An 11,774-nucleotide genomic window follows, 5' to 3' on the forward strand; every position below is an offset into this window, starting at 1 on the left:
CTTCCTTCCTTCCTTCCTTCCTTCCTTCCTTCCTTCCTTCCTTCCTTTCTTTTTTAATACTTTGACTTTACTTTTCTACTTGTAGTTGCTGGGCCCTCTCACCCCATTTCTCAGTGACTAGAAACATTCTTGCTTGAACTGACAGATGAGTTCCCTGAAGCCAGGGAGCTGCAAGACTGCCCAGAGGCCTCCATGTGGCTAGTAGAGACAGCGGATGCTGCTTGGATGAACAGCCCTCTGTGAGATCTACTTTCGGAGCCTGTGTCCCATGTTTGAAGTCTGTTCAGTCCTGCCTTGTGCATAGGTTCAGGCGAGCTCTTAGGATGTCTGCCCCTTTGTTGTTCTTGAGTTATTGCTGTAATAACAGAACTTGGTCTGGGTCCTTTGAGGGTTTGCTTCTCTTCTTAACCTGACTACTAGCTCAGCTTGGAAGCCTTCCTCAAGCTTGTCCCTAGGTCACAATGTCCACACTCTTGTGTGTGTCTGTTCTTTGAGCCTGGTTTGCAGCCCCCGGGAGGGTGGTGCACACGGGGCCAGGGCAGGCCGCCAGGTGTACACTGTGCATTCAGGCAGCAATTTGCACAAACACTTCTCAGTATGTTCATTTCCAGCCTGTCCCCACAAAGGAGCTCAGACTGCAGAGCTGGCGGAGAGCTATTTACAGCTGTGGACAAGGAGCGGGGAGGGAGCCTTTGTTCCGGCTTGGGAACAGGGCTGCCTGAGTGGTGGGGCCTTGCTCTTTTGGCTGGTATTCTGCCAACCTTGCCCCCAAGGCGCTTTAAGGTCTTAAAAGCTCTTGGTACAAGGCCAGGATTGGTTCCCGTGTGGAACCTGGGCTCAATGGTGGAAGAAGATGGGTTGCCCCACGCTGTGCAGTTCCTTCAAATTCTAATGAAATCGCCTCACCACCTTGCACAGAACCCCACCGTGGTCCCCAGTGGATCTCTGGGTCCAGCCCAGATTCGGAAAGGATCTCCTGGCTGGTGACTGCTCCTTCCTGAACTCTCCTGCCTCTGTCCTACCTTGGTTTTACAGGGAGACGTTGTTCATTGAGAACCTACACCCTGCCTACATAAACCCCAGCCTTTGGGTTATCTGAATCTAGCCTTGTTCCTTGTATTCTAGCCAGCTTGGCTATTTCCCCCGCAAATTCCTTGTAAGTTGCAGGAAACTGATAGATAAGCCAGTTCTGCCCCATCAGAACAATTGCTGCCTCCACCTGTGATTCACACCGTCGTTTCTCTCTGTGTGCACGGCTGTGTGGTATTTGGCTTTTCCTTTAAACTTGTAACATCTGCTTGTTAAGTATTGTTTTCTACATTTCTCAAGAGCCATGATCTTTCACCTTTTCCCCACAACTTATTTTTCTGTTGCATGCAAACACACATGTGAGAATGCATGTGTAACATATGTGGGGGCGGGGCAAAGGTCAACTTTGAGTGGCATTACTTAGGAATGCTCTGCCTTGCTTTTGAGATACATTCTCTTATGGGAACTTGAGCTTGCTAATCAGGCTGTGCTGGTGATCCGCGAGCATTAGGGATCCTTCTGGCTCCACCTCCCCAGGGCAGGGGTGGCCAGTGCACCACCACGCCTCACTCTTTATGCTGGGGATCAAACTCAGGTCCTCACGGCTTTGTGGCAAACACTTTACCTACTATGTGGTCTCTCAGTTCTTAAAGACTTTCCTCTCCCTCCTCTCCCTCCTCTCTCTCCCTCTTCCCTCTCTCTCCCTCACCTCTCTCTCTCTCTCTTTCTCTCTCTCTCTCTCTCTCTCTCTCTCTCTCTCTCTCTCTCTCTCTCTCTCTGTGTGTGTTTCTCTCTCTCTTCTCTCACTGTTTTTCTTTCCGTATTGAAGAAAGTGCTGGGCCTACCCAGGGCATGTCACGTGAACATCAGTAGGGGTCAGAGAACAACCTCAGGTGTCAGTACCCTGGCTTCCAAATTCTTTACAGTCAGAGTTTCTTTGTTGTTATTGTGTTGTTGTTATTGGTGTTGTTTTACATGCTCACCAGATTAGCTGGCTGGTGGGCTTCTTGGATTATCCTGATTTCATCTTCTATCCCCTCAAAGAAGCACTGGGATGCTTCTGACTTTTACATGTCATGCATCTGACTTTATATGGGTTACAGGGATTTGAACTCAGGTCCTCATCCCATACAACAATCCACTGAGCCATCTCCTCAGTCCAAATAAAGAGGTTCCAAAGCACAGTGGGCCCAGATTTGAAGGACTTAGTGCAGCCAAAGGACACTGTCAGCATGCTGCTCTTCTATGACGTCAGCATCTAATAAAGAGACTGGCAGAAGGCACTTCCAGGAATTGTCAGATTGGTAAGGTAGGGATTGCCCTCAGGATTCCCAGAGGGCAAGGAAGCTGGGTTGAGAGTGATCTATCAGCTGGCAATTCTGTTAAAGCTCAAATTCTGATGGGTAAGCTTGTCTGTTTTACAAAGCTCTCCAGGGCGTGTCCATGTTAAAAGTGTGAGGACTATCATGCTCCAGTAGGAAAAGTGGAGCCTCAGCACAGCCTCAGGAACATGTCCAAATATTACAAAGTGATCCATCCATCCATCCATCCATCCATCCATCCATCCATCCATCCATTCCTTCACCCATTCATCAATCTGTCCAGCAAAAAAGCAGTTGAATCCATCCATCCATCCATCCATCCATCCATCCACTCATCATCCACTGATCTGTGCATGCATATGTCCATCCATATATCCACCCACCCACCTGTCCAACATCCAACAATATGCCTCAAGACAGAAATTATGGCTATCTATGTTCGGCCTCCTGTGTAGTTGTTTCCCTTCCTGGAGCAAGGACAGGGAGACTTATAGGACTCCAGGAAGCCAAGGAAACTTACAAGCTTCTGTGAGTATCACCCATGCTGGGGTGGAACTTCTCAGTGATACAGCTGCTTCCAAGCTAGTCACCCCGTGTAGAGAACTCTGGGAAAAGTATTAGTTCACCAAGACTGACCTGGGCTGAATGATTTCCTTGGTCTGTTGTTGGGTATTCCAACAACACGTCTCCAAGGAGCAGTCACACAGCACCTCTAAATGGGTGATTCACCGCAGCCAGGAGCAGTTTTGCTCCCCAGAGAATATTCGGTTGTCACCCCTTGTGTGGAGGTATGGTACCGACGTCTCAGACAGAAGCATTAAAGGAGATGCCCCTCCCCCCGCCCCTCCTATGAAGGCAGCAATGTTGAGGCTGCAAACCTGCTTTACACAGTGATTTCCTCGTGGGCAGAAACTGTCCTGGAGTCGCCTGTATTCCAAGATCACAGACAGTTCCTGACCTATACAGGAACTGAGCAACTGTTTAAATGGACCAGGAAATAGTGACACAGATCATTTCATTGGCCAGAAAAATGGCTCAGTGGGTGAAGGGGCTTGATGCCAAGCCTGGTACCCTGAGTTCAAAGCCCAGAACACACATGGAGGAGAGAACCAACTCCTAAGAGTTGTCCTCTGACCTCATATAAGCATGTGGCCTGTACATACATGCGCACACACACCAATCAGCCAGCCAACCAACATAAATATAAATAAAGTAATCACAACTTCTATTTAGAAAAACAAACCCAGTTGAAAAGTAGGCAAAGGGGACATGAGGGACATCAAGATGACTCGGTGGGTAAAGGCTTTTGTCACCAAGGCTGATGAACAGAGTTTGATCCCCAGAACCCACATGGAGGAAGTTGTCCTCTGACCTCCACAACCACACAATGCATATGTGACCTCATGATAAAGTAATAATTTTTTTATTTTGTTGAAACTTTAGTTTAATGAGATTAGCCCAGACTGGCTTATAGCTCGGTATTAGTCTAGACTGGGCTTGGGTTCAGATCTACCCGCCTCTGACTCCCGAGTACTGCGACTAATCAGGTGCCCCACCACGGTGAGTCTGTAAGGTTTTTTAGGTAGAAAAAGGACTTGAAGAGACATTAAGGAGCAGCAGGCACATGAGCAGCGGATACTCAACATCACAGCAAGAGCAGTTACAAAATATAGGTCAAAACAACAATGTAGCAACATCACACTGCCCAGACAGGCTTGGCTAACAAAGCAGAAGACAGAGATTTACGGAGGACGTGTGGACACTGGAGCCACCACACACTGCAGTTGGCAATGTAAATAGTGTTGCCCCCAAGTTCCTCAGGTCCAACACAGAGTCAGTTCCAGACTGTCAGTTTGGCTCCCGGGTATATGCTGAAGGCAGGTTTTTCTTTCTCTTTTTCCTGCATGTCTAGTGTGTATGTCTAGTGTGGTGTGATGGTGGTGGCGGCGATGGGTATTATGGACCTGAAGTGGATGGGTGTCTTTTTGCCAGACAGTTTGTTCCACCCATCTCTGTGTTTGTCTAAAGATTACAAGTGGTCAGCGAGTCTACCTGACTTTCATAAAGGCTCTGGAGATCCAGATTCCAGTCCTCATGTGTGCAAGCAAAGCACTTTCCCCACTAAGCCATCTCCTCAGCAAATACCTACCCTCCATTTAAAGACAGAGTCTCCACATACCCCAGGTGGGCTTCAAGCTCAGCTGGAGCTGATGACAACTTTAATGCCTGAGCTTCGTGCATGCTAGGCAAGCACTGTACCAAATGAACTGCATCCATGGCTCAAAAGCAGGTCTTTAAGCCATGACCTGCACATGTATGTTCACAGTAGGCAAGATTTCAATCACCTTCTCATGCCTATTGGCTGGCTGATAAATGCAGGAGCTAGTCACGATCAACCTATAGAACATGATATTGTTCATTCCTAAAACTGGAAGAAGTACTGGAGTATGCACAGACATGGAGAAGCTAAACACTACAGGTCACACAGAGTACGGGTCCATCACTAGGAAGTACTCAGGACAGGCAAACACGCGGATACCAGGAGCCATGGCGTGTGGAGTGACCACGTGATCTTCCTTACAGGGTAATGAAGACAGCGTAGAGCTAGGTTATGTCACAGCAGCATTGTGAACATGCTTAATGTCATGGAATGTTTTCCCTTAAAGTAGGTTAAATACTTGGTTTAGTGCGTTGTCTGTTTTCTCACAATGACAATCCACAGAGTCTGACTAGATTCTAGCCCCAGAGGATGGCTCAGTAGTTAACAGTAACTGCTGTTCTGGCAGAGGATCTGGGTTTGGTTCTCAGTGCCTACAAGTCTAATCACAACTGTCCATCCAGAGTATCTGGTGCCTTCTTTTGACCTGCTCAGGGAAAACACACACACACACACACACACACACACACACACACACACACACACACTCATGCAGGCAAAAACAGTCGTACACATAAAATACAAATAGTTTTCCTTTTCATTAAATGACTTCTTTTTATTTTATGTGCATTGGTGCTTTGCCTGCATGTATGTCAGTGTGAGGGTGTCAGATCCCCTGAAGCTGGAGTTACAGAGACCTGTCACCTGCCCTGTGGATACTGGAAATTGAGCCCAGGTTCTCTGGAAGAGCAGACAGTGCTCTTAACTGATGAGCCATTTCTCCAGCCCCACAAATAATTTTTCTAAATGCAGAGATTCGTTCAGCAATGTCTCTTGCTGCTAGAAACTGGGCAGTGCATTTGAGAGGTGGACACAAACAAGATTGTCACAAGCCCTGCTTGCTAGGGAATTAATGAAGTGAATTAATGAAGGAGAGAAAACAAGGCAACAGTGAAGGGACCAAGGGAGACTGGGACGCCTGTGGAGGGAGAAATGGGTTTGTGGCTCGGTAGAGAAGGGTTAAAGGAAAATTTCCATAAAGGTGCCAGAGTCTATAACTGATCACATGGATTCTGAGGCTGGAGGACTGTCATGAGTTTGAGATCAGCCTGAGCTACACACCGAATGCAAGACTGGCCTGGGCTACATAGAGGGCCAGGCTAGCTTGGGCTGATAGTAAGGCCTTGTCTCAAAATAGTAAGGGGTGGGGTTAAAAATGAGGAGGGGGAGGGAAGGGGAGGGATGGGAGGGTATGGGGAGAGAGACAAAGGGAAGGAAGATGGAAGGAAAGGAGAAAAGGGGAAAAAGAAAATAAGACAGATCTTGAAGCAGCCTTTGAAGGACAATCTGCCCTTGGAAATGGAATTACTGAGGGAATGTGTAATTGGAGGCCAGCCTTTAAGAGTTTAGCTTGTAGTGTTAAGGAGAGGACAGTCAGGCATGGGAGGAGGAACTGGAGCACAACTCCCCTGAGAGAGGGGAGGCCCTGACTGTCAGCCGAGAACCCTGTCAGGCATGGCAGTACGTGGGGCTATCGATCTGCTGAGCGCTCTTGCAGGCCCCGGGCTGCCCAGCTGTCACTTATGAGGGTTTTGTGGTCTGTCTCTTACCAGGGGACAGGCAAGCAGAAGGAGAAAGAGATGAGAGAGACAGTGGCTACATAAATTAAGCACGAACTGTTTATTAGGGGTTGGAACTCAAGGTCCCAGTGAATCCTCACCCTAACCAATCACCCTAACCAAGTCAGGTCACTGCTATTGTCCCCCCAATGCTGTTTATTAGCAGTTCTTACTAACACCTCACACAAAGACTTATGGGTAACGAGGATCTGAGAGATCAAAGTGGCTGATACCCACGTGACAGGTCACAGGTTTCTGTAACTCCAAGATACATCTCCACACCCTCAGCCAGTACAGACGATAGCTCTCATTCCTGTCTCTCAGTCCCAGAAGCCTCTGGAAGCTCAGAAGATCTGAGCCTCTGCCATTGGCAAATTCAGGTATGTATCAAGTAGGACACACAAAGGATGGGCTTTGCTTTGCTCGAGCAGGAGCCCCTGGCTGGGCTGCTCCTCTTGCTTCCTGAACAAATGTGAACGAACGGGGCTGTCCTCCCTCTCAGGACGTCCTTTTAACTATCATTTTTTCTTTCTATAAGACTGAGGAGCCGTCTGAAGTGCTAAAAAGGTGATTCATCTTCTTAAAAATTTTAAATACATCTATCTGTGTGTACACGTCATGGTATTTTCGTGGAAGACGGAGGACCAGGTTTTAGGAGTTGTTTCTTTCACCCTGTAGGCCCTGGGGATGGAACTCAGGCCATTGGTGAGGAGTCTCTCCACCCACTCAGTCATCTCACTGGTCCCTAACTGCCCATTTTCTTGTGTATTTGAATTATGTTTTTGAAATAAGACAATCCTCTCCATACTGTTCCAGTGTCTGTATTTCACTAAATTATATGTCTCTGAGACCTTTCCAGGCTCAGGGCCTAAATCTTATTCTAAAAAGCCACTTCCTTTCTCCAGTGGAGCATACCAGGATGCTGCCCCTTCCCACACTGGGATGACAAGTGGGTACTCCTCAGTCATCTGCATACATGTGGAGAACTGCTGGAGCAGATTCCCTGATGCTGGGTCTCCATGGAGCTTAAATTGTATGAGAGCCTCACATCCTTCTGAGAAGGCCTCTCGAACAAGATGGTCTCTAAAATTTCACTTGGGGCTCAGCAAGCAGGGAAGGCACTTGCTTCCCAGAGCAAGGCCTGAGTTCCACCCTGGGGACCCACCAATTAGGAAAGAACCAAGCCTTAAAGAGTTTTACTCTGACCTCGGCATGCACATTGTGGTGTGTACAAACCCCTTCCCATGTAGAGAAGTAATCAATCTCAAGTGCCTTCTCCTTGAGCATCTCTTTGGCTTCTGTGAGGAAAGGTGAGATGTACTCAGACCAGACTTCTCACCTCCATGGTCTGTAAAATGGGAATCCTAATGGTGAATGGAGTTCTCAGGAGGACAGAGACTAAAGGGACATCGGTGTTGGAAGGCTTACCTGCAGAGCTCTCCCCACCCACCCATCAGGGAGGAACTGCAGTGAGGAGCTGCTGCAGCAGAGTGGGGGCTTAGCTCACACACCAGCCATGTCTGAAGCCACACTAGGCCAGCTGTTCCCAATGAGGAAGGAGAGGAGGAAGAGCTTATTCTCTACCAGACCTCTGAGTCATATGGAGATTGTGTGTGTGTGTGGTGTGTATGTATGTGTGTGATATATGTGTGGTGTGTGTGTGGTATGTGTATGTATATCCTTGTGGTATGTGTGTAGTATGTGGTGTATGTGTGTGTTGTATATGTGGTGTGTGTGTATGTGTGGTGTGTATGTGGTGTGTGTGTGGTGTGTCTGTGCTGTGTGTATGTATGGTGTATGGTGTGTGTGTGTATGTGGTATGTGTGTGGTATATGTGTGGTGTAAGTGTGTGGTGTGTGTGTCTGTGTGGTATGTGGTGGTGGTGTGTGTGTGTGTGTGTGTGTGTGTGTGTGTGTGTGTGAGGTGGAGGCCAGAGGTCTCACTGCTATTCACCTTATTCTTCGTGACAGGGTCTCTCACTGAACCTGGAGCTCCTTCTTTTGGCAAGACTGGCTCGCTAGGGCTCTACCTGTCTCCATTCCCCAGCTGTGTAGCCTGGTTTTCAGGTGGGTGCTGGGGATCCGAACTCATGCTCACACACCAGACATTATACCCACAGATCCATCTCTCTATCCTAACAGGAGATATTTTCTTTTCTATCAGCTGAAGTAGTATTACTGGCATCAAGTGTGTAAAACGCAATGAAGATGATAAAACTCACAGCTGAGAATCACCCAACTCACAGTGCCAGTGGGTTTAAGAATAAGAAACCTCAATGCAAGCTACCCCTTACCTGATATGCCCACCCCTACTGATGCCCACCCTCCAGGCTAGAGAGAAGAAACGGAGGCTCAGAGAAGTCAATGATTGTGCATGTTGCTCCAGGCAGAAGTAGCCAATGATGGCTGGCCCTAGGTTCCAACTGGGTTTAAGGTCTGTGGTCTGTTGCACACACTGCTCTGCTTGCCTGAAATGCTCGCTTTTCTCCCATGGCTGGGATTGGTCTGTTGCCCTTGTCCTGGTGGACTGTCTGCCACTAAGGATCCTGGGCACACTCAGAGGCACTGCTGATACACTACCCATTGCAGCTGACTTTTTGGAGGGGGTGGTTTCCAGACAGGAAGATATTTTCTTTTCTATCAGCTGAAGTAGTATTACTGGCTTTCTCTGTGTAGCTCTGGCTATCCTGGAACTTGTTCTATAGACCAGGCTGGCCTCAACTCACAGAGATCTACCTGAGATTACAGGTTCGTGCCACCACTTCCTGGCTTGACTTTGTAGTAGAAATTGTGACTACAATTTCTACTTATTAGCTGTGCTATATACTTTGAGGATAACTAACAGAGAGAGGACTTTCCCAAAGGTCAGAGGATAGAGCTCCGAGAGTAGAGTGCAAGCCCTTTGCCCTGGCCTCAGCCTTGCATGGAAGCTGCCTGTGATGATGTAAACTCCCACAATCCCAGCATTCAGGGGGTGAAGGCAGAAGGATCAGAAGTTCAAGGTCATCTTCCACTACGCAGTGAGGTAGAGGCTAGCCTGTCCTATGTGCGACTGCCATAAAAGAAATAAAGGAAAGAAAGAAAGGAAGGAAGGAAGGGAGGGAGGGAGGGAGGGAGGGAGGGAGGGAGGGAGGGAGGAAGGAAGGAAGGAAAATCTTCCCAAGATCATACGCCAAGAAACAGATGGAAACCCTATTCTCTACATTTTCACCTTGAACTCAGCTCTTGGCTCTCCCTTGATGTAGGACAGCTACCCTCCAGCTGAGAGGACAGAGGAAGGAGTAAAGAGAGTTGGTACCCCAGGTCTGGTCACCACTGCTTGGTGATCACTAAATGGTCCCAGAAAATCACCCATGTGCCAGGAAAGGGTGCAGGCTCTGAACAGGACAAGCAATTGCTGCAGAGAATGGGAGCCAGAGAGAATGAGCAGAGGCAGAAAGGGAAGGAGTGCACCTTCCTCAGGCACCCGTTCCCAGAGCAAACACAGTCATGCAGCTGAGGTCCTCACAGTAGTCTTGGCGCTAGCATATTGTAACTGAAAACACCCATTATACTGAATTGATTTGGATTTTGGCAAGCTTTGCATGGCAGTAGGTACAAGACAGAAACCTTAAGCCCCCAGGAATGGGTTCCACCAGCGCCTGTGGAGTGTCGGCAGACATTCTACAAGCTCTGCTCCTCCTGGGCTGACTTTCTCAGTGTTACTGTGTCCTGTGATGAGTGGACACGGTGCCCAGAAGTGCCCACTGTACACTTGAGGATTGGAGCTAATGTTGGGGAGCCCCAGTGACCCTATAGGACCTATGCTGGTTTTGTCAGTGACTGGCTGGGTGACCTTGAGCCAGTCAGTCCCTTTCTCTCTTTGTGCCTCAGTTTGTTCAAGTACCAAACAAATGGTCAGTCTTAACATAGGTGTTCTTTTATATCATAGGATTACAGACGGGGTCATTTGTCTCTCCCAGAGCTGTCCTCTGGCCTCCAGGAAACACATCTCTCCCCATCCCACATCCCAGATCCCAAATCCAGAGAACCGGCCAAGATTCATTGCTTTCCTGTCTCCTGACCTGCCCCCACCAAGCCTCCTCAGGCTAGTGTGAAGGAGGCACACAGCTAAGGCAACAGTGTCTCCAGACCAGTGGACAAGCCCAGCAGCGTCCTTCTCTTGGCCTAATGCCCAGGGAATTCCATCGGGCAATAGCCATAGGAGTTGATGGGGGCAGATCCAAGGAAAAACAGGGGACCCTTGGAAGTGGGCCAACAGCTCGTCTCTATGTTGATAGCCCTTTGTCCAGGAGGAGAGAGACCTGCATCTGTAGGGTAACACTGAATATTTGTGCCTTTTATATTTGTGTTGGAGGTGGGGATGAAAGGGGGTGCCTGCTGGTCCTGCAGTGCCAAGGCCATCTGTGTTCTTAGAGTTTGGAGGCTCCTGAAAGCAGCTCTAGGCGTGGGAAGGGGAGGCCCCTCAAAGCCTCTTTTTTTTGGGGGGGGGGTATGGCCTCTCCTATGGGTGGGAAAGGGTCTTCATAGGGATAGAAGAGAAGTCATCTGTCCCCAGAATCCAGAACCTAGTTTCTGGAATGGGCATGCAGGTGATTTGGCCTGGGATGTCCTTGTTGAAGCGAGGGTCTTACTCTCCAGGAGTTTCACAGTCAGAGAGGGATAGGACCCTTCAATACAAGCTGTGACCTCAACATTCTAAGGAGACAGAAATGAGAGAGAAGCAAGAGACCCTAACTTAGATTTTTTTTTTCTTCTTCTTCTTTTTTTTTTTTTTTAGGAAAGGGAGATGATAGGAGAGGGTCAAGATATTTGCGGAGGCAGGACTCCACTTTGGGGACTGGGGGGGGGCATTCTATTCCAAGGACTAAACAAGGGAGGGGTTTCCCCCTCCAGCCAGCGGCCAGGACGGACAGCCCATTTCTGAAGGTTACACGAAGCTGTTTTTCTTTCTGGGGCCTGGGAAGTGGGAGACCCTTTCCTTTCGGAGCAGGAGCCCTCGTCCTGGTTGGATGGAGGGCCCAGATTCTAGAGAAAGATGCCCGACTCTGGTTTCCTGGGTGCAGGGCTTCCTTCAGAAGGGCCGGCCAAGCGCGTCCAGACGCGTCGCACTTACCTCCAGGCCCGGGCCGCGATCTACAGGCTGCGATCCGCGGGTTCGACTGGCGCGATCACCTTCCGACGCTCCCGGCTGCCCCTGGCGTCTGCTCAGCTTCCCCCAGCGACTCGCCAGGCTCCCAAGCTTCGCCGAGCCGCCCTGGCCAATCAGCACCACTGCCTCTGGCCCTTGCTTGCGCCTTAGCCAATGAGAGCACCCGCCATGGGCCACCGCCCCCGGGGGGAGGGGGAAGGCGGGGCGGGGGCAGAGTCCGACCTCCGTGGCTAGGATGTGCCGGGGGTCTCGGAGGAGGGCCGCGAGGGCCGGAGC

At 49.3% G+C, this 11,774-nt stretch overlaps 1 protein-coding gene across 1 annotated transcript in view; it reads right to left on the reverse strand.

Annotated features, from left to right (window-relative positions):
• Abat (4-aminobutyrate aminotransferase) overlaps positions 1–11,572 on the reverse strand; it is a 98,098-nt gene extending 86,526 nt beyond the window's left edge. Inside the window, exon 1 of the mRNA XM_028778311.1 lies at positions 11,463–11,572. The gene's annotated coding sequence lies outside the window, so the exon portion shown is untranslated. The remainder of the gene's footprint in view (positions 1–11,462) is intronic.
• Positions 11,573–11,774: the final 202 nt, after the last annotated feature.

This window comes from Grammomys surdaster, unplaced genomic scaffold, assembly GCF_004785775.1.
Source record: "Grammomys surdaster isolate TR1022 unplaced genomic scaffold, NIH_TR_1.0 334, whole genome shotgun sequence".
Lineage (NCBI taxonomy): Eukaryota > Metazoa > Chordata > Mammalia > Rodentia > Muridae > Grammomys > Grammomys surdaster.